General features: G+C 43.4%; 1 protein-coding gene across 20 annotated transcripts in view; it reads left to right on the forward strand.

Moving 5' to 3' along the window:
• DAB1 (DAB adaptor protein 1) overlaps window positions 1-21,994 on the forward strand; it is a 1,225,890-nt gene that overhangs the window by 238,110 nt on the left and 965,786 nt on the right. For 9 of the 20 annotated variants that reach the window (XM_021093137.2, XM_084957877.1, XM_084957886.1 and 6 more), the window contains exon 2: window positions 6,554-6,624. The exons of the other annotated variants lie outside the window; for them this stretch is intronic. The gene's annotated coding sequence lies outside the window, so the exon portion shown is untranslated. The remainder of the gene's footprint in view (window positions 1-6,553; window positions 6,625-21,994) is intronic. 20 annotated transcript variants of the gene reach the window in all.

Below are 21,994 nucleotides of genomic sequence, written 5' to 3' on the forward strand. Positions count from 1 at the left end.
AATCACATTGCAGGCACTTGACAAAACTAATTAAACTGGGAAATGTGGCTGGATTTTTTTTTTTTTTTTTTTTTTTTTTTTTTTTTTGGTGCATAAACATTCTTCTCTTGCAACAAGGGGGTAAAACCGACAAGTGTTCAAATTACGCTTTTATGTGTGTGCTCTTCCAAGCATGCGTGGCACTTTGAAGAAAGTTCTGTTGTGTTTGTAGCAAGAGACTCTGTAATTGCTCTGAGACTTCCTGGAATTTTTCAGATATGTGTATTTTTTTCCTGAGCGAAGGCAAAACATAAGGCTTCTTTCTGTAATAAAAGAACACAGTTGCCGTCTAACCAAGTATGTGACCCGGAGCCTTGGTGCTTTCATCTCTAAAGTGGGAATAATCCTGCCTACGTGATCAGGTTATTTGGAGGTTTAGATGAGGGAACGGAGGCAATGGAGCTTATGAACGATTCAGGGTGGTTCGCACTTTCTGGAGCAGAGCTGTTAACAGAGTGTCATGCTGGGGACACGTGCCAGACTGCCAAAGCGAGAATCCCAGTTCTGCCACTGATGAGTGATGCACATCACCTGTCTGTTACCTTATCTGGGAAATTGGGGGAAATGATAGTAGCTACCTCCAAGGCTTGTTACAGACATCACAAGAGTAAATACCAAACATTGAATGTAATGCCTGGCACATAGTAAGTCCTCAACGAATTCTGGCAATCATCATCATTCTTAAACACTATGGGTTATAATTTAATTCACTGAACTGAGTATCTTGAAAATATCATGTGCTCTTCTGGGTGCTATGACGATGTCAAAGGCAAGTGGAACACGCTCTCAGCTGTCGGGGAGTTTATATCATAGTAGTAGGAAGCAGAGAACAATTAGCTAAATATTCAATTAGCTTAAACTTTTCCTCTGAAAGGGGAACAGAGCCTTTTTCTTACAATACTTTCTATTACCCAAAGATCTTCACGTGTACTGTCTCAATTTATCCTCTTACAACAACCTATAGCCTATTAAACAATCCTGTGTCCTAGAAAATGGGTGTCACACAGTGATGATATGTGACACCCTAAACAATGTTGATATTTCAGCAGTCCTCTGACAGTATTTGGTATGTGACAGAAATGAACTTGGGACATTATTTAGTAGGACACTTTTTAAAATGGAAGTTTAGTTTACTTTGTTGTGTTAGTTTACAAGGTTGTATTAGTTCCAGGTTTACAGCCAAATGATTTGGGTTGGACACTTCTGAGGGTTCCACAGCCCATGGATTGAGAATCACCAGCAAGGTACATTGCTATGGTTAATGAGGCAATGGTAATGTATTGGGAATAATGCTAATTCTAGGATAACTGTATTTTTCCACTTCCTGTAGTTATGATCCTGGACTTAGTTATCAAATTCTTGGGATCTCAGTTTCTTCACCTGGAAAGTGGGATAATGCTACCTGAGTTGTTCTGGGGTTGACATGAGAGAATCTTTGCGTACGCTGGTGGGCTTAGCTCGTGTTTGTAGGTATGTACACATCGTTTCTAGAATACCTGTGGATAAATGCATACATAATGGGTATTATTTAAATATTCCTGTTCATGGTCCTACTATGTGATGGGCGTATGATGTTTAGCCTGGCCAACCCTTATGGTTGTGAGTCTTCCAGAAGAAGGTAAATCATCACGCACTGCTGCATGGCTGCAATGAAATAAGGTGACGCACTCAGGGTTATTCAGTTGATGAACTCAAGATTCGAAACTTGAGGAGTTCCCATCATGGCTCAGTGGTTAACAATCTGACTAGGAACCATGAGGTTGCGAGTTAGGTCCCTGACCTTGCTCAGTGGGTTAAGGATCCAGCGTTGCCATGAGCAGTGGTGTAGGTTGCAGACGCGGCTCGGATCCCGCGTTGCTGTGGCTCTGGCGTAGGCCAGCGGCTTCAGCTCCGATTAGACCCCTAGCCTGGGAACCTCCATATGCCGCAAAAGCGGCCCCAGAAAAGGCAAAAAGACAAAAAAAAAAAAAAAAAGAACTTGAACACAAGTTTTCTGATCCTGGATGCCTGCTGCGACTCGAATATATTCAACAAGGAGATTTGTTTTGAGCTGCATTAATGTGTCTCAGATTAGTATAAAACTAAGCCTTTCTCTAAGTTCACTACAAAGTAGAAGATGGAACTAATTTTCTTTGACTTTCTTGAAATGAAAAATGGTTTTTTTTTGGTTTTTTTTTTGTCTTTGTTGTTGTTGCTATTTCTTGGGCCGCTCCCTCGGCATATGGAGGTTCCCAGGCTAGGGGTTGAATCGGAGCTGTAGCCACCGGCCTACGCCAGAGCCACAGCAATGCGGGATCCGAGCCGCGTCTGCAACCTACACCACAGCTCACGGCAACGCCGGATCGTTAACCCACTGAGCAAGGGCAGGGACCGAACCCGCAACCTCATGGTTCCTAGTCGGATTCGTTAACCACTGCGCCACGACGGGAACTCCTGAAAAATGCTTTTTTTTATGACATCAGAAGTTCTGTAGTCTGATCTCTTACTTCATTTCTACCCACATTTTTTATCATCTGTCTTTATTCACATTGTGAACTACTTAGATTTCCCTGGCTGTAATCCATGCTTTCCAGCCTCCATGTTTTTCCTCAGGCTGTTTCCTGTCCTATAAATGTCCTTTTGAATGTCAATCACTACATGCTTAACCCTTTTGAGACCCAGGCCAATGGCTTCCCCCTCTAATTATCCTTCCTGAATCCTCATCTCCATAAATTGGTCATATTCTTTCTGCTGAGTTTCCAAATGCTTCATCCAGTTGTTTTCTAAGCAATTTTCACTTTCACTTTGCATTATAGTTATTTGTCACAGGATCCATAAATCCTAAGAATTTGGGATTTGAAAGGACCCTGAATTAGAATCATGGCAGTTCTGGATTTGAATCTCATTCCACTATATCCTACTGGCGTGTTCTTGGGCTTCAGTTTTGTTTTGTTTTTTTTTTAACTGCACATGGAGATATTATCTCTACCTCTCAGGGTGTGCGGGTGACTGAGAGCTCTCTGCACAGTGTTTTGTTACAGAAGGGAGAGAGTGAGAGAATGGTCTCCTCCCCAGGTCTCAGGCAAGTCCCTGGGACAGGCTGCCAAGTGAGGTTCCTTGGTTTCACCCAGGAAAGAAGTCAAGAGCGAGCCATAGTAAAGGGAGAGTGAGTTGATTTAGAGAGATGTACATTGCACAGGCAGAATGCTCTCTGTCTTAGAAGCCAAGGGGTGACCCCAGGCTGTGGAGGTGGTTCGTTTTATGGACTGGGTAATTTCATACTATGATGAGCAGGAAGAATATTCTGCCTTTTTGGGGGGAGGGGCAAGGATTTCCAGAAATCGGGCTGCCACCCACTTTTTTGCCTTTTGTGGTCATCTCAGAACTATCATGGCACCTGTGGTCATGTCACTTAGCAAGCTGCTGCATTACGTTGAGTGTATAATGAGGTTCAAGGTCCACTAGGGGTTGAATCTTCTGCCATTTTGGACTTGTTGGTTCTACTAGATTTTGTCATATCCCATTTTTTTTTCTTCTCAACAGCTATCATTGTTTTATTTTTTTAATTTTTAAAAATTTTTATTAGAGTACAGTTGACTTACAGTATTGTGTCAATTTCTGCTGTACAGCATAGTGACACAGTCATATATATATATATATATATATACATTCTTTTTCTCATACTATCTTCCATGTTTTTAATGGTTGTGCCTTGTCCCCTTCCTTCCTGTCTCAGTTTGATGATAGTAACCAGTCAATAATAGTGGTTCTTCTTCTTCCCTCTCCTAAAGAATAGGGTACGTGTGTATTGTTTCCCTAAGTCCCATACATAGTGCTTGACACATAGTAGGAATTATAGGTATTATAATAACAGGCAGGTATTATAATTATAAAGGAATATAATTTATTCAATTTTAAATGCATAAATAGATAGGCAGATACATGAAAGAGTGACCTAGAGTATGGCCCACAAAACAGACACATAAATCTGGACTTTATTTAGTTTCCACGTAATTGCTATTTTATTGTATTGTCTATTTTTCTTTTGGAATGAACGTCTCCCAGATCCTTAGGTTGGAGAGAGTGTCATGTATCATCACTGATTTTATCCCTCCTTCAGCTGCATCTTTTTCTTTGAGCAACTCTCCGAAGACTCCACACGTTCTGTCTCGAGTACCTCGGCTAGGAGATGTTAAAGACAGGTTATCTCCTGGAAAGGTGATGCTAGACATGATTGACGTGACTTCCATTTCTGAGTCCTGCCAATGACATCCGTCCTTGATCGGCAAACACCAAAGATGCAGCCGACATGCTGAACTTAAAACAAGTTCTGTTGCTTACGCACCAAATCAAGTCTACATCTGTGGCTGTTAAAGTGGGAAAAAGATTAATAAAGTACATGTTGAAGCTTGAAAGAATAATTAGCAGGACACATTATATGTTTTGGCTGCAAAGCCGTCTCCACATTTAGAATAAAGCAGAACCTTCCGTCTAATCCTTCTGTGGATGAAGGATTGGCTGGAACTAAATTGGTTTTCTTTGCGCATCTTGAGATTTTTTTGTAATGTTATCATTTTTTAAAAATTATTATTTTTTCCAAATTTCAAATAAGCTTTTAATCAGCCTCTTTATGGGATCTGCGATGTTTCTGGATTTGCCGTCATTCCCTCACAGGATTAGCTGCCGCTTGGGCCCTAATAAAAGAAAGCGCTTGAATTGTGGGCTGCAAAGAGCTTAAATCACATCTTTCATGGGGGCGCATTCCATTGCTATCAGGGCTGCGATGGTGGCTGCCAACAGCCCACCTCTCTGAGATGTAGAGTATGAGTTATTGGCGTACATAATAAACTAACATCTGTACTGTGCATCTCAGAATGGGTGTCAGGGAAGCTGGAAGACAAAGCCGGGTGGCATCATTAGGGCCAGATTTAAGACTCCAATTTGTGTAGCATTTGCATAACAATGTACAAGAGCAACTATTCACTGTTCCCTTTCAGAATTCACGTGTTTCACCTTCACAAGAACATTCCTGTGGGAGAGGGGGCAGAGAAGAGGTGCTTTTGAGAGGGACTTGTCAGGGAGAGCATCCTTTCTGGAGGTTTGGGGTTCCAAGGGTAGGTCAGGACCCACTGAGCAGCCCTTTGCTCCTGCAGGGTCGCAGACACCCCAGGACATGGTTTGTACCGGCACATCCCTTCCGGCTCTGAGTAAGCATCTCAGCATGCCTGTCGGTCTGCAAACATTTCTCGAGCTTTGTAAGGTCAAGTAAAAGCCTTGCGGAGTTCCCCTTGTGGCTCAGTGGTAATGAATCCGACTAGTATCCATGAGGATGCTGGTTCCATCAGTGGGTTAAGGATCTGGCATTGCCGTGAGCTGCAGTACAGGTTGCAGACACAACGCTGATCCTGTGTTGCTGTGGCTATGGTATAGGCTGGCAGCTACAGCTCCAATTCGACCCCTAGCCTGGGAACTTCCATATGCTGTAGGTGCGGCCCTAAAAAGCAAAAAAAAGCGAAAGCCTTGGAGTCCCTGGGAGTCCAGAGACAGGAACCCATGTCCTGCCTCGGCCACTTTCTCCTTTTGACCCTGTGCTAAGATGGTTCACCTTTTTGAGCTGACATCGCTGGAATGGGGATATTCATAATACTCCTAAGAGTGAGCAGCTCCCCAGTGATTGCTGACTTTGTGACACAGACACTAAGCTTGTTTCAGCCTCACAACCAGCTTCTGAAGCAGAGGATTCTATTACCTTTATTTTTACTTTACATCTGCAGAAACTGAGGCACAGAGAAGTAACCTGCCACTCACTCACACGACCTCTGAGTGACAAAGCCAGGATATTTTGATGTCTTTTAACTTCTCGTGATGGAGGCTCAACCATGTCAAATTGATCAGTTCCTATGGCACCTACCTCTGGGTGCTGGACACTGCACCAAGTGCTGGGGAGTCAGTGGTATGCAGAAGAAAACGCAGCCTCTCCCAGGAATTAAGGGAGAAGGTGGATGGGACACATTCTAAAAAAACGCCAGTGCGCTGGTCCCCAGCTCTCGGTCACCGTTTTGCCACTGCCATATTATGTGGAGAGAACACAGGCTTTGGAACCAGATTTGGTTTTGAATTCTGACTTGGTCACCTTCTTACTGTGTGTACCTGGGCAAATCTCTCAACCTCTCTGAATCTTAGTTTTCTCACGGAAAAAAATAGGAATAATAAGTGATCCTCCCTCAGAGAACTGTTGTGAGTATTAAATGATTTCAAAACACACAGGGCAATAGATTTCTTAGCTCGATGTCTTGCTATTAATTAGTTTAATTAATTTCTCAACAATGGTATCTATTATTATTATTACAATTCATCAACCACTAGAACCAAAGGCATACAGCTGAACTCCTGTGACCTGAAGGATCAAAAGGAGTCTGTTTTTTACGTCTTCCTCAGTTTTCTTATTGAGGCTTGGATCTTGAGACATGGATTTTATTTTATTTTATTTTATTTTATTTTATTTTATTTTATTTTATTTTTCTTTTTTACCAAGGCTGGGCACACAGAGCCCCTCCTGGCCACCACTGGCTGTCTGGGTATCCGAGCAAGAATCCCCAGGAGGAGGTATGTTTGCTGTTTGCTCTTCAAAGCAGTCTCCCCTGAAGTCGCAGTTGTAGCAGAATCACAATGTCCTCTGGCCACACACTTCAAGAGTGCTTGGCCCTGTGGAGAGCTGGGCCCCCAGTGCTTTGAATGACAACTTTCCACTCCACCCACCCCGGCCCCGCTGCCGGTCACCGGCCCTGGGCCCGAGTTTCCACCTCTGACCGGGGGATTTGGAAAAATACAGATTTCTGCTCTGCCTATCAAGCCAGCCCCTGTCCCCAACCCTTCCCACCCTTGTCCCAGCCTTACCAGAGTAAAAGGGCAAGGGCACCAGGGATCTCACCGAGGTGATGCAAATAGTCTAAAACTGATCTATGGTGATGGCTCCACAATTGGGCAAGTGGACTAGAAATCATTGAATTGCACCATTGAAATGGGTAAATGCTATCATCTGTAACTTAGTGATAAATTTTGTTTCCTTTTTGTCTTTTTAGGGCTGCACCAGCAGCATATGGAGGTTCCAAGGCTAGGGGTCTATTCAGAGCTTACATCACCACCACAGCAATGCCAGATCCGAGCCTCATCTGTGACCTACACCACAGCTCACGGTAATGCCGGATCCTTGACCCGCTGAGTGAGGCCAGGGATTGAACCCTCAACCTCATAGCTCCTAGTCGGATTTGTTTCCACTGTGCCACGATGGGATCTCCGACAGTGATAAAGTTATAAACAAAAACATGGGCATGCATTTGGGGATGCTGAAGTTCTGTTCAGTCTGACCAAAATCTGTTTCCTCATCTGGAAAATGGGGATTCCTTGTAGCCAATGGCTTGTTGGAGGCTGAGGAGGCTGATAGAAATGTTATTGCCAGTGAGAGGAAGTGTAACTGTTAGAAGAGAAAAAGGCTGGGGTGGGGGCTGGGGGGAGTCAATGTGAATGTGTTTCTTTTCCACTCCTTGGGAGACCGGCTTTCGGTTTGAAATGCATGTAGCATGTTTTGAAAAGATGTTTTTTGAGCACCTCTCTGCAGCAGACCCTGGCTGCCTCTGCCCTCCTCCCAAGGCTCCTGTGAAATGGTAATGAAAGAACAGTCTGCGTGAATATGTGTGAAATGCTCACTAAGCTCCAGGCACCAGAGGTAATCTCATTGGAATCTCACAACAGTTGTGTCAGGAACCTTCCACTCTTTTATAGATGGTGAAACTGAGGCTCAGAGGCTTGGTGACATCTGGCTGGGGGGTGGCAGAGACAGGTCTCCCAGGGTTTTCTTTGCTCCCCAGTTCCATAGATGGTTTGGGACCTTGGCAGGTCCCCTGTTAAAATGCAGGTTCTCAGGCCCTGCCACCTACCTGCTGGACCAGGAACTTTGGGAGCGGGGCGCAGAAATCTGATGCGCACTCTGGTTTCAGAGCCACAGCCTCAGCCTTGCTACTTGGTCCGATGGCCAGAACTGCAGCACCAACTAAAGAAAACCCCTAGTGAGTGCTGGCTTTGACCAGTTGGCCCCATGGGGAGTGGGTGCCTATTCCTTAGAGCACCCCAAAGCTGCCATGCCTGTGCCCCAAGAGTAGGTCTTATAAAGCCTGTAGGAGTGCACACTAGTCCTAAATGAAACTGTTTATAAAAATCAGCTTGGCAACCAAAGAGTTGACTTGCTGTAGGTACTGTCCTAAGAACTGAAACTTCATTATTTGACTTAATCATCCTAACAACTCTATGAAGGTAGTCTTATCATTATTATTATTACTATTATTATCGCCCCCATTATGCAGATAAGAACATTGAGTTAGAGAGAGGTTGAGTAGCTTGCATAGCTGGTTATGGAAAAAACAGGTTTTTTTCCAGCAGCCTGGCTCCCTCTATTCCACTGCCTCTTCCCTGAGCATTGTCCCAACCAGTGGAAGCATTGGGTTCACTCTGACTGCATCTCAGTTGTTTTCTTCTCTGTGCTTGCTTCAAAGACCCTCAACCTTGGAGTTCCCACTGTGGCTCAGTGGGTTAAGAACCTGACATAGTGTCCATGAGGATGCAGGTTCAATCCCTGGCCTCACTCAGTGGCTTAAGGCTCTGGCATCGCCATGAGCTGCAGTGTAGGTTACAGATGCAGCTCAGATCCCACTTTGCTATGACTGTGGTATAGACCAGCAGCTGCAGCTCCATTTAGACCCCTAGCCTGGAAACTTCCATGTGCCACAGAAGATGTGGCGCTAAAAATAAATAAATAAATAAATAAATAAATAAATAAATAAAAGACCCTCAATCCTTATTAATAAGATGCTCCCTACAGAAACTCCAGGGTCTGCCACCAACCAGCTGTGTGACCTCGGCCAGGGCACTTAGCCTCAATTTCTACAACTGGACAGTGTATATATATTTGTATAATATGCATGCATAAACACATATATACATAAAATATACGAAGAAAAAAATGCATTTACTACTGATGTTTCTGGGGTGACTGGGGAGAATGGCTGTTTGGGTATAAGAGAGAGAGCCTTTCAGAAAACTTTGAATTGCTCTACAAGGTGAAGTGCTGCTCCTGGTCTCCCTACCTGTTTCTCCCAGCTCCTAAGTTCTGATTCCTTTTCTAGCCTCTCTGCTTTTGCAGGAGTGTGTTATCTCCATCTCAAAAGCAGAGTTCCAGATGGCCTAGCACTAGGTCTTGGGTGAATTACATATGCTAATTTAGTTCTCTGGTCTTTTGACCCCTACCTTCCATCTTTCAGTCTTGTGCTGGGGGTGGCCAGGGAAGGCACAGGCTGGCATAAAAGAGAGATGGATTCTGGACTTAGAAGCTGGCAGAGAAAAACCAACTGGACAGGGACTGTGAAAAAGGGTGGTGTCAGTTTCTGCTTCCTGTTTGTAAACTTCGAGGCCAACAGGTGCTCCGAGCAGTCATCTGACAGTGATGACCGGCAACATTTCCCCTGTGGCCACCCTGCATGGGAAGCATCCACAGATGCCAGTCAGAAAGCAATGACCCAGTAGAATTTCAATCTAAGTTGAAGGCACTGACATGGACCCAGGGTGCGGGAGAAGCAGATGGAATGCTGAGGCCGACACACAAAGAGCAGGGCAGGCCTGACCCTCATAGGTGTGATTGATGGAATCAAAGGGGCCCTAACAAGTCAGGTTAATGACAGCTTCCTCATTTGAATCCTCTTTGAGAAGAAAGCAAAGAATTGCAGGTTTTAAAAAAAAAAATCCCGGAGCACTTGGGCTAAATGAAGAATTGTCTGGTAAAATAAAGTCTCTCCTGTCCACGATGCACATTTTGAAGAATGTCAAGTGGATTTCCATAAAATTGAGGGCCAGCGCTCTAAAACATGTCAGGAAAGAGAAACCATTAAAATTAGGATTCTTCTGTCAGTGAAGCAGAGAGGAGCACAATAGACTGGACAGTGGGAAAAGAAAAGAATTATGCGACGCCTACTGTGCTGTGGCCACGATGGCAGCCACTCTCACATATGTGACTTTGTCAAACCCTTAAAGTTACCCAGTGACAAAGAGTCAGGTCTCCCTGTATCACAGTTGGGGTGTCTGAGTTGCAAGAATTTCAATGATTTTTCCAGGAAGAGACAGATAATAAAATGAATACAAATATGATGAGGGTTGTTCATAATACTCATAAGCATAATACATACTATATGCCACTGTCAGGAGCCCTTCCATGCCTCTTAATTAATCCTTCCAACAATAAACCAACAATATACTAGATGGTATCACCCCCATTTTTTCTTTACTTTTTTTTTTCTTTTTACTGCCACACTCACAGCATATGGAAGTTCCTAGGCTAGGGGTCAAACTGGAGCTGGAGCTGCAGCCTATGCCACAGCCATGGCAACACCAGATCTGAGCTACATCTGTGACCTATATCACTGTTTGTAGCAATACCAGGTCCTTAATACACTGAGCCAGGACAGGGATCAAACCCACATCTTCACTGAGACTACGTTGGGCCCTTAATCCACTGAGCCACAATAGGAACTCCTGTCCCCATTTTATAGATAAGGAGAGGGAGTCAAAGGATAAGTAGTCCAAATTTAGAGAGCTAGTAAGTGGTTGAGCTAGGATTCAAATCCAGGTCCTTCGGGGTCCAAACTCTCTTATTTTTTGTGTATTCGTTCGTTTGTTATGTATGTGTGTGTATTTGTTTGTTTGTTTTATGTATATATATGTGTGTGTATTGTATTTGTTTTATATATATATATATGTATATATATATATATATATATATTCTCTAATGTTCTCCGTATGCTGTATTCAGTTGCTATAAAGATACTAGTTTATTTAAGATGTGTGTGACCCCCTGTATAATAGGTCTTGCATTCTTTCTGCTGATTTCTTGCCTCAGGTACCTAAAAAGGCTGTTATCCTCGCTTTATAGATAATGATTCAGAGGCTCAGAGAGGTGTAGTAACTGTGCAGAACTCGCCGATGATCAGCCATAAGCCAGCTCTGTCAGACTCAGAGTTTATGCTGTTTCTACATTATCTAGCTTATGATACAGACCAGGGAAGAAAAGAATGTGGATTTCAGGATGATGCATGTGTATCAAGTGGCGGAAAATAGGTAGGTTTAGAAATTTACTATATTTAAGAACTATAGAATTAATTCATAACCTACAGATACCAAAAGATGCAAGGTGTGAGTTTAAAAGAACAAGTCTTCTAAGAGCATAACGCAAGGCCCTGTCAATTCATCAGCTAAGGAGGGGGTCAGAGACTAATACAAAATAAGATATAAGCCCTGAACTCAGACCTTAATGTTTTGGATGACTTAAGGCACAAAGTCAGCATATTGATTTCCTCTGCCCACTGCAACAAATAACCACAAACTCAGTGGCTGAAAACAACAATAGTTTATTCTCTTACAGTTCTGGAGGCCAGAAGTGTGAAATTAGTATCATTAGGTAGAAATCAAGGTGTCAGCAGGGCTGCACTCCTTCTAGAGATTGTAGAGGAGAATCTATTCCTTGCATTGCGTCTTGTAGCTTTTGGGGGTTTCCAGCACTCTTGGGCTTGCAGCCCCATCATTTCAATCTCTGCCTCCATCTTCCCATCCCCTTCTTGGATGTGTGTCCATCTCTCTCTGTCTCCCTCTTCTAAGGACACAATGACTACATCTAGGGCCCACCAGGATAATCTTCCCGTCTCCAAGTCCTTGACTTAATCACACCTCAAAGACCCTTTTCCTTATAAGCTGACACTTACAGGTTCCAGAGATGAGGACTTGATCTCATCTTGGGGTCATTATTCTGGACCCATTGAGGGTTCTAGGAGAGGAAAGGGAGAGAAATTAAGGAACAAAGAGGAAAGGGAAAGAGAAGGAGGGATCAAGAGAAGGTAAGAAATAAGAATGCTTTAAAAAAGCTGAAGAAAAATACAGTAGAAAGATTGAGAAATGGGTGAAGAAGAGAGAGAGTTCAGAGGCACTGATGGGAAAAATTGAGAAAGAGGGAAGATGGGAGAGAAAGAGACAGGAAGTGGGGAGAAAAAGGACTAAAGTCTGCGGGGGAAGAGAGGGAGAAGGAAGACGGAAAGGCAGTGAATAGGAGAGCCAGAAACATCTAGCCGGGAGAGAGAGACTGAGGGTGTGAGATGGAGCAGGCCGAGAGGGGAGAGAAAGACCGCCAACGGGAGCCCGAGCTGCGAGAGAAAATATTAAAGGCTTTTGGTAAGGTGACAAATGTCTTGATGCTAATATGTTGAAATAAATATAGCAGCTGCAAGTCACAAATCACATTCATCGGCTGTTACAGTCCGGTAATTGTCCATAGAGATATTTTCTTTCTGGTTCCAGACCCTGGCTTATCAGAGGACAACATGCTTTTGAAATGTCACATTATTTTGTAAGTACATTTCACGTCCAAAAGTTCCACTAAGTATGATATACTGAAGACTTATTTAGTTTCCATTCTGCGTAGCTCGCAGGCTCCAGCGCAGTGATATCACAATGGCCATTTTGATCATCAGCTCCCTGATATCCAAGGGCAGAACAGGCCCTCTCCAAATCTGTCATTTAGCCCCCTTCCTTCTTCCCTTCCTCTCTTACTGCTTCTCTCCCCCACACTCCTTCCTTTCTTCCTCCCTCCCTCCTCCTTCCTTCTCTCCTTCTTCCTTCCTTCTTTTTTCCTCCCCTTCCCCCTCTCTTCTTCCTTCCTCTCCCTCCCTCCCTTCCTCTCAAGATCTTTCTTTCTTCCTTCCTTTCTCCTTTCTTTGTCTCTCCTTGTTTCTCGCTCTCTTCTCTTCCTCACTTTTCCCCTATTAAGTTTCTTTTCATAAGGCAGCATTAATTTGTAGAGTAGCATTTCTCAGCCTCATCACTGCTGACATTTTGTGCTGGTTAACTCTTTGTTGTAAGGGCTGTCCTGTGTACTGAAGGATTTTAGCAGCATCCATGGCCTCTGTCCTTAGCTGCCAGTAGCACCCCGTCCTCTAGTTGTGACAACCAAAAATGTCTCTAGGCATCACCAAGCGTCTGCCTGGGTTGAGGGTGGGGCACGAAATCATTCCTAGTTGAGAAAGAACCTGTGTTGTAGTCAGGTATATTCAAGCTCCAATCCCACACCCCACCCCCAAGTCCCTGATTGATCAGAAGCAAGTCCACCAGACTTTCAAAGGCAACACAGTCATTTGCAGGGCTTGTTAAAACACAGGGTGCTAGGAGCCAAGGCTGGAGCTTTGGTGCAGTAGATCTGGACTGTGACCTGAGAATGTGCATTTCTAACATGTGCCCAGGGTGGTCCAGGATTGTACTCCGAGAACCACTGTCCTGCCTCTCACCTAGCTGATCGTCAGTCTCTTCACCAAAATATAGACTTAATATGGCTTCCCTCTCTGGCTTGTTCTATGGATTAAGAGAAATAATGTAGAAAAATAATAACCTAGCACAAGATCCTGGTCCATGCTAAGTGATAAATAAATGGTAACTTGTAAAGAAAGTCTTCTTAAAGGAGGGTTGGTCTTTAATAGGAGCTGTGAAGATTAAAACTGTATATGGATACATTCATAGCAGCACACAAATGTTTAACCATTTTTTTAAAAAAGAGGTTAAATGGCATTTTAGCAACAAAGTACATGTACTTATTAATAAATCTCTCTCAGTGGGCTCACTCCCCTGCAGTGACGGAAGATTAAATGATAGAAGCCAGCATTGCACCTTAGATCCTGGGAATCTAAAATTGATGTACCCACACGCATCCTTATTAAGTCTGAGCATTAGCTCTGTTACTAATGTCCAAGAGGTATCTGTGGATATTGCTGCCTAAAATCCCTTGAATTTCCTCTCTCTAGCCGAAAGAAAGTCAACATTTCTTGTTTCTACTATGTGCAGTGTGTCACATTATATACACGTATACATTTATTCCTCAAACTACTCTAGAAAGTTTTAACTTTATGTATCACATTCAGAAACTGGAGCTCAGAGAGGTCAAGTAATTTGCTTGGTGCCATCCAGCTAGCAAATGCTGTATCAGGATTGCACTTCTGTTCCACATGACTGCCTCCTGTTCTCAGCCCGCTGCCACAAGGGCTGGCAAGTGCAGGCAGAAAAGCACCTTGCTGTTCCAGATGCTGTGAGCCCAGTGCCTCAAGACTCTGTTCTCATGCCTGTTTCTCTAGGTAGAATCTTAAGTCCCTTTTTGAGAGCAGTGGGTCTGTTTTTGTCTCTATAGTCCTGGAGCCTAGCCTCGCACAATGAAATGCACAGGATAAGCACTCTGTGCTGAAAGAGTAAATGAATGAACAGAGAACAGATCTCAATCAGTCAGTCTGTCAATCATCAGTCAGAAAGTGTCACTGAAGCAACATCAGGTTGCATACCAGTTCTGGATTCTGGTCTCAGTTTGCGCAACCTTAGTGAAGAAGTCACTTTCCCTTCCTGAATGTGTCCCACCCCTAAATGTACATGTTGAAGACCAGCACAAAGTGTGACTATATTTGGAGTTGGGGTCCTTACAACTTGGGGTTAAATGAGGTCCTAATCTTAAAGGTAAGGACCATAACCTGACAGTACTGGTGGCCTTATAAAATGAGGAAGAGAGAGGGAGGAGAACAAACAGACCCATAGAGGGAGCGGGAGAGAGATGGAGAGAGGTCCCTTTCCTCGCATGCCTAGAAAGAAGGCCAGGCGAGGATCCGGTAAGAAGGTGGCCATTGACAAACCAGAAAGGGGGCCCTCACCAGAAATGGAATCCACTAGTGCCTTGATCTGGGACTCGAGCCTGCAGCACTGTGAGAAATTACATTTCTATTCTTTAAACCACCCAGTCTGTGGAATTTTGTTATGGTAGCCCCAGCAGGGTAATACCCTCCTCCTCCAACCACAGTTTCCTCATCTGTGAAACAGGAAGAATTTAAATTGAACTGTTTCCAAAGAGTTTTATAGAGAATGTCAGTTTTCAGCAAATCTCAACGGGTATGCCATCAAAAGGAATTCTGTGCTTAAAAGAGTTGGGAAAACCCTAAATGTTCTGTCCTCTTCCTGGAAATCCATGAGTGTATACAAGGCTGGTTATGGTAAGTCCTGTAGGAGAAACAAAAACCAAATTAAAAAAAATTCTTTTAATCTGTTTAACCCAACAGTTTTCAACCTTGCTCGGTAGGTGTTATGTTAGTCCCCTGATCTCATCTCCTTCTTTGTTTGTTGTTGTTTGTAGATGAGAGGATTGGTGTTAAATACAGATTGGAAAACTTCCATCAGGTACATAACCAATAGGTGGCAAGTTCAAACTCCTGTACGACTGTCTTGCAGACTGTCTTGCAAACCCAAGCTCTTTCCAATATGCCATTGAGCATCAGATTTACAGCATCCAGTCTGAATGCTTTTCCTGTGGAGAATCAGAGTGGCATGCTGGGAGTTCCTGTTATGGCTCAGCAGGTTAAGAATCCATGAGGATTCGGGTTCAATCCCTGGCCTTGCTCAGTGGGTGAAAGAGTCCGGCAACGCAGTTGGGATCTGGTATGGCTCCAGTTGGACCCCTAGCCTGGGAACTTCCATATGCTGCATCTGCAGCCATTAAAAAAAAAAAAAAAAAGAAAGAAAGAAAGAAAAAGAAAAAGAAAAAGACAGGAAAAAAATCAGCAGACTGGGGCAAATGGGCAAAGTATTAATAATAGTATTTGCTACCATTTATTGAGCATTTGTTATATTCCAGGCACTGAGTACTTTAAATATATTAAGTCATTGGAAATTCACAAATTCAAATGAGTACCTTCCTTCTCAGTAAGGAATGTACTATGATTATCCCAGATTTATAGCTGAGGAAACTGAAACACCAGATGCTAAGTAAGTTGTTCGAAGTCACATGCAAGGCTAGGAAGTGGTGGAATCAGGATCTGACCCTAGCCTATACGGGCTCTAGGTCTTACACCATCCTACACCTATGTGCTTTTATACTATACTGCCTCTGGCAGTATACAGAGCATTTCCACAAGTGCCAAGAATTCATAGAAAGGCAGCTCAAAATAGGCAAGAACTTTCTAAGGGGATCTCTGAAGGGCTTTCAGTCTCCTACCTTTGTTTTTCAGAAGACAGACAAAACAGAGCGTTTTGAAAAAATACTCTGTTTGTCTTCTAGCGCTGATCGTACTTAATACAGTGATTTATTCATTTGCAAGGTTCTAGAGGGAAAAAATCCTGTATTCCCCTACCTGGTATGGTGCCTGGCACACAGAATACCCTTATAGTTGTCAAATTGAATTGGAGACCATTGGCAGCAATGGGGTCATTATCTGGGAACTAAATGAGATCTAAATGACCATGATTTGGTATTCAGTCAGTGCTCTCAGGGTCAGATGTTTCTGCTGGTGGGAAATCTCAACATCCCCTTGCCCTCAGCCCCCAGCCCTGCTCTCTTCAACCCTCAGCCCCAGCCCAGCAATATTTTTCAAAGTTGAGTTGCATTAGCTAATCTCTGGGGGAGTCTCCTCCCCCAACAGTGAATCTTTGAACTCTCCAGGGTCTAGAGTGGCTTGCCTTTAAAACAAATCTGTAAAGAAGAGAAAATTCTAAGAACCCACCATTAAAGAAAGAGTCAAAATTACTTACACGCTGAATACTGAGAGACTCATAGAAATTATTTTACCCAACCTGTGATAAGACTGAAGCCCAGTAAAGTGAAGGAATGACTGAAGTTTAGGCAGAGCTAGAAGGGGAACACACTTTTATCAATTCTCAAACGTACAGTTTTCTACTCTTCTATGCTATTTTGTCACTATCAGAAGTAAGATGTTGTCAAGGTGATTTGACATCTATGAAAACAGTTTGGATCAACCAGAAAGGACCAATGTAAGGAGTCATAAGTGATCATCATAATTTTGAATGAAGATGAGGAACGTGAACTTCAACCCAGCAGGTAAAGTTAAGTTTCCGAAAGTTGGGATCCTTAGGAAACAGGACTTACAATTCCCTTTGCTACACTAATTGAATACTCTTTGTTATTTATGGGATTTAGCCTGAACTCTCATTTATCAAACATCTATTACATGCTAGGAACATCCTTAGGTTTTTAAAAAATACATAATCTCATTTTATTCTCACTACAACTCTGAATGAGAGATAGCATTAATCCTCATTTTTCTAAGAATGAAGGAGGATGTGTACAAACTCAATGACTTTGCCAAGGTCACGCTACTTAGTTATGGTTAAATTCTAGATTCTATCCCAGATCCTCCACGTGCTCAGTCTGCTTGGATTTCTGAACGTTTTTTCCAAGACTCTTAATAACAGTTTGAGAACACCTACTGGCCTCATTTTCAAGTCTTTAAACTTTCAAAATTTTCAAGGTTACACTACAACTCCCTAGACTCTTTCCCTAGAGGGTCTTGATTTTGATAACTGCAAGTTAAGGTTTGTTTGAATAATCCATTAATGTGGAGAAAATTACCTTCTCATTATGAAGTATTCTGTGTCACTTTCATACTAATTACTCTAACAGTATTTATTGAGGATTAATGACTGAGCAATATTTTATTAATAACCAACTGCATTTATTATTGCATAAATAATAAATAGAGCACCTCATTAAATATAAATGCATTTTTTATTTGGGCACCTTCATTGAAAGTGTTGCCAAAAAACGTTTGCATTGATTAAAAATCTCATTAAAATGGTTGGCTAATCCTGCCTTTGTGCTCCCACCCCCCGACCCCAAAAAAAGAGTCCCTGACAATTCCTACACAATAGGTAGACTTTGGGATTATTCTTCAGCCTGTCATCAGCAGTCCCTTTAAGAATGTGCAGCAGCTATGAATCTGGTTGCCATGGGAAACTTAACTTTTTGGTCTTTTCTCTGCTTGTTATAGTTATACCTGCAACCCTCATCTGGTATTGGGGGGGGGGGGTTTCCTGTATTTCCTAGCTTGAACACCTATAGGTACTTCATCTCACATCATGGACTCAGAGGAGCAGAAGAGTGCTGTTGCAATGATCTTGCCTCTCATTTATAAAAGGAAACTGAAGCTCAGAGAGGGGCAGTAACTTGCTGCACGTCACACAGACAGTTACCAGCAAAGCAAGATCCCCTGACCCACAGGGTTCTTTCCATGCTACCACACTGCTGGGTTCCGGTAGTTCTGGAGAATACTCTGCTTGGGCTAAGGGTCTCATCCACCTGCCTTCCTCTTCTAAGTTCTCTCTCTCTCTCTTTTTAAATCACTAAACATCCCAAACATCCCAAAGCTGCCTTACCTTGTTAACAGGTACATTCAGATTTTTCAGGCTGAAAACCCCTCCCCCCAATTCCATTCCCTTTTAAAGTTGCCCCACCCTGAGAATCTCCAGGTGCACCTGGGGGGCACTCACCTATTCTCATAAAACCAGTCTGTCTGCTACACTTGTCATATCTGCCCCCTTTCTGTCTGGTCCAAACCCAGCCTTGTTGCTCTCCAGGCCTAGAGCCCACTGAGGGACCCCTTCTGCTGTCACCAAGTCATGCCCATTAGGAGAAGTCCAGTGTCCCTGCATTTCTTCCTCCCACACCCCAAGTCTGCTGGTCCTAGAGTTGCTGGAGCGAGCTGGGTGTCTGTGAAGGAGCAAGGCCTGGAGCCCTGGCTCCCTCAGTGCTCTGAGCACCCAGGCTCCACGGCAGCTTGGCCCATGTCCCACATCTCACAGTATCCATTGGACACAACTGCTTCAGCTTCTGCCCATCCCTTTCCTGCCCATACAGGCTCCAACCAGGCTGGTAATTAAATGGGGGACAGATGCTATCCTCCCCCATGGCTGTCCTCCGCCTCACCCCTGAGTCTCTGGTCTCAGATTCCTTCCTCTTTCAAGGAAAAAAATAAAAAGTTCTCATAGATGTAGAACAAACTAGTGGTGGGAAGGGGGAGGGGCAATGTAGCGGTAGTGGAAGCAAGAGGTGCAAACTACTAGGTATATATATAAGCTAGAAGGTTATATTGTACAACACAGGGAATATAGCCAACACTTTATAATAGCTATCAGTAGAACATGTCCTTTAAGGAGTTCCCATCATGGCTCAGCAGTTAACAAACCTGACTAGTATCCATGAGAACACAGGTTCAATCCCTGGCCTCGCTCAGTGGGTTAAGGATCCAGCATCACCATGAGCTGTGGTGTAGGTCGTGGCGCAGATGCAGCTTGGATCTGGTGTTGCTGTGGCTGTGGTGTAGGCCAGTGGCTACAGCTCTGATTTGACCCCTACTCTGGGAACTTCCATATGCTGAGGGTGTGACCCTAAAAGGACCAAAAAAAAAAAAAAAAGATTATATCCTTTGAAATTGTGAATCACCATATTATACACCTGTAACTTATAGAGCATTGTGCACCAATTATACTTCAACTTTAAACAAGTTCTCATACATGTTATCCAGATAAATGGATGACCAGAGGAATCTCCAGCCTGTCACATCCACATACACACACCTTGACCTCTGAACACTTTAGTCCCTTTGTCCTATGTCTTTTGCTGCCAGTGTTTCCTTAATAGTCAAAGGCCCTGTAGCCTCAGCTGTTACTTTTGTTGATTCACATCTGGAATTAAAACATGCCTGCTCCAGTAGCAGGCTTGCCTGTATTCCCCAACAGACTGTGATTTTTTTTTAAGGGCAGAGATTGCTTTGATTTTAAATTTTATTTTTATTATTTACATGCCTTTAACTTCAGTACCTAGCCCAGCACCTGGTGCATAGTAGGACTTCCAGTGATACCAGTTAAATATTATTGAATTAATGATCAAATGCCTGTTTCCACTGGGGCTGGGGCTGCAGGAATCTGTCCAGCTGAGCTTGCTTTGACTTAAGGAATGGGCTAAGCCTCTGAATAAAAGACTAGTCCAATTTCCAGCTTGAACCAGCATGATGAGCTCTAAAACGTGACATTTGCATCTATTTCACTAAGAATCTTGCACTCCCCCTATCTCCCCAAATCCTGTAACAATAGAAGTCCTCATTCCACTAAAACTGTGTCATTTCTTTAGCGTTTTGAGGGTTAGAAACTAGGACAAGACTATCAGCCAAATGCAGCGGGTACCAGTGTACTGGCTGTATATCTTATCAGATATTCAAGAATGCGGCAAGAAATGTCACGGGGAGCTTTCAACAAAAATATTTAATTAATAGCAACAGCTACAGAAATGAATAACAGCATCCAGGCAATTACAGCGTTCAATAAAGCAGCTCTCCGAGGATGGGGTAGCAGCAGATTACTGACTGATGGACTGCATTTAAATATGTTATCTGCTCATTGGAAAGACCCTGGCGGGTCCCTCCCCTCTAGGACATGGCCAGCAGCAGTATTATTATTACATTTATTGCATCCTCTTTTTTTTTTTTAATGGAGTAACAAATTGAATTATCTGGGAGAATGGTCAGTGATTTCTGACCCTCTTGGAAATATGCATCGATTCTTTGATCCTCCCAGAGAATATTGGGGCAACTGGAGGGATAGTGAAAATCACCCCAGATGTGTTTTAAGGTAAAAGTGCTTGTCAAATGTTAATAGAGAGTCCGTAGGGGATTTAAGGCTCCAATTCAGGGTTTATGATTTTGCATAAGTTACTTTGATTCTGTAAACTAGTTTTTTTTGTTTGGTTGGTTTTTGTTTTTCTTATTTGTAAAAGGGTAGACTGCGAGTTACCTAGCAGTGTGGTTGTGATGATGATGGAATACTTCTGGCTGTAGCAGCAGCTCAATGTATAGGAGTCGGTCCTTTCCTAGGTAACTTCATCAGGGCTGGGAGGTAGGATTTGATTTCCTGGTCACTGAGGTGTTCATGGCAGGGACACAGACCCAGTTGGATTAAGTGGTCTAGCAAGGAGAATGCAACATCTAGAAAGATAGGAAAACGCCATTCTGAGGATCCAAGGAAGTCTAAGACGTCTACGTGAGATGCCGAGTTGCATTATCGTCAGGTTAACACAATGACCAGGATAAGTGTCCTACAGAGGATGACGCCAACCACCAACCATTTTCTATCTCAATTCGCATCCTGTGGGATATGTCACTGTGGGATGTTTCTCTGAAGGAACTGCTAACTGGTGGGAGTCCTGTACAGATACTGAAAGTGATTAAAAGAGATTGTAGGTGGCAATCTGTTTCTGGGTCCTTGCTCTGGGACCCCACACCGTCCACTGCCTGCCCTCCTGCTCTTTTTCCTGTCATCAGTCTGGACCACTGGGGAAAGGCATCAGTCTTGTGGACAGAACACCATTTCATGCTCAGAAAGATCTGCGCTGGGGTCCTTCCCCTGCCTCTTCTGGCTGGGTGTCTTTCATGGGTAGATTAACCTCCCTGAGCTCAGTTTCCTCCTCTGTAAATGAAACTCTGTGTGTGGTCCTCCCAGGCGTGTTTTAAGGATAGAGTATGTGTGTGTGTAAGACTCTTAGAGTTGAACTAGAAGAGGACCCAACAAATAGATGTTATTATGCTTTGGGGGACATTACACAAAGGAGGGCTTTGGTGATGATACAGAGCATGAGGTTTGTAAGGAAACATATGTGAGGTTGAATCCCACCTCTGTCATTTACCAGCTATTCTATCTTGGGCAAGTCACTTGGGTTCTCTAAATCGACCTTGTAGGATTGTTGTAAAGATATATGTGATGAGATATGTATGTAGTGAGAGCTTATTAGGTGCTGTCTTTGTATCAGCATGGTCATTAGTTTGGACTTGAATAAGGTCCCAGTTTACCATCACCCTTAAACACCAGCTCCTGGAAGCTAATAAGACACTCCTGCATCCACCCAGCAACCCATTTTTGGCCTTTGCCTCTTCCCTTCTGTACCCTCACATTGACGAGTTCCTGGGGTATGTTGCAGCCTGACTCGGTTGAATTTTAACAGTCAGGGTTGCAAAGGACAGATCCAGGTCCTGACACATGATGGGGAAATGGTGCATCATTTATCTCATTCCCACCAAGACTT

Source organism: Sus scrofa, chromosome 6 (assembly GCF_054392235.1).
Source record: "Sus scrofa isolate SSC_HxYL_T2T_F1_AM1 chromosome 6, Sscrofa_HxYL_maternal_Yorkshire_Landrace_v2.0, whole genome shotgun sequence".
NCBI classification, from domain to species: Eukaryota; Metazoa; Chordata; class Mammalia; order Artiodactyla; family Suidae; genus Sus; species Sus scrofa.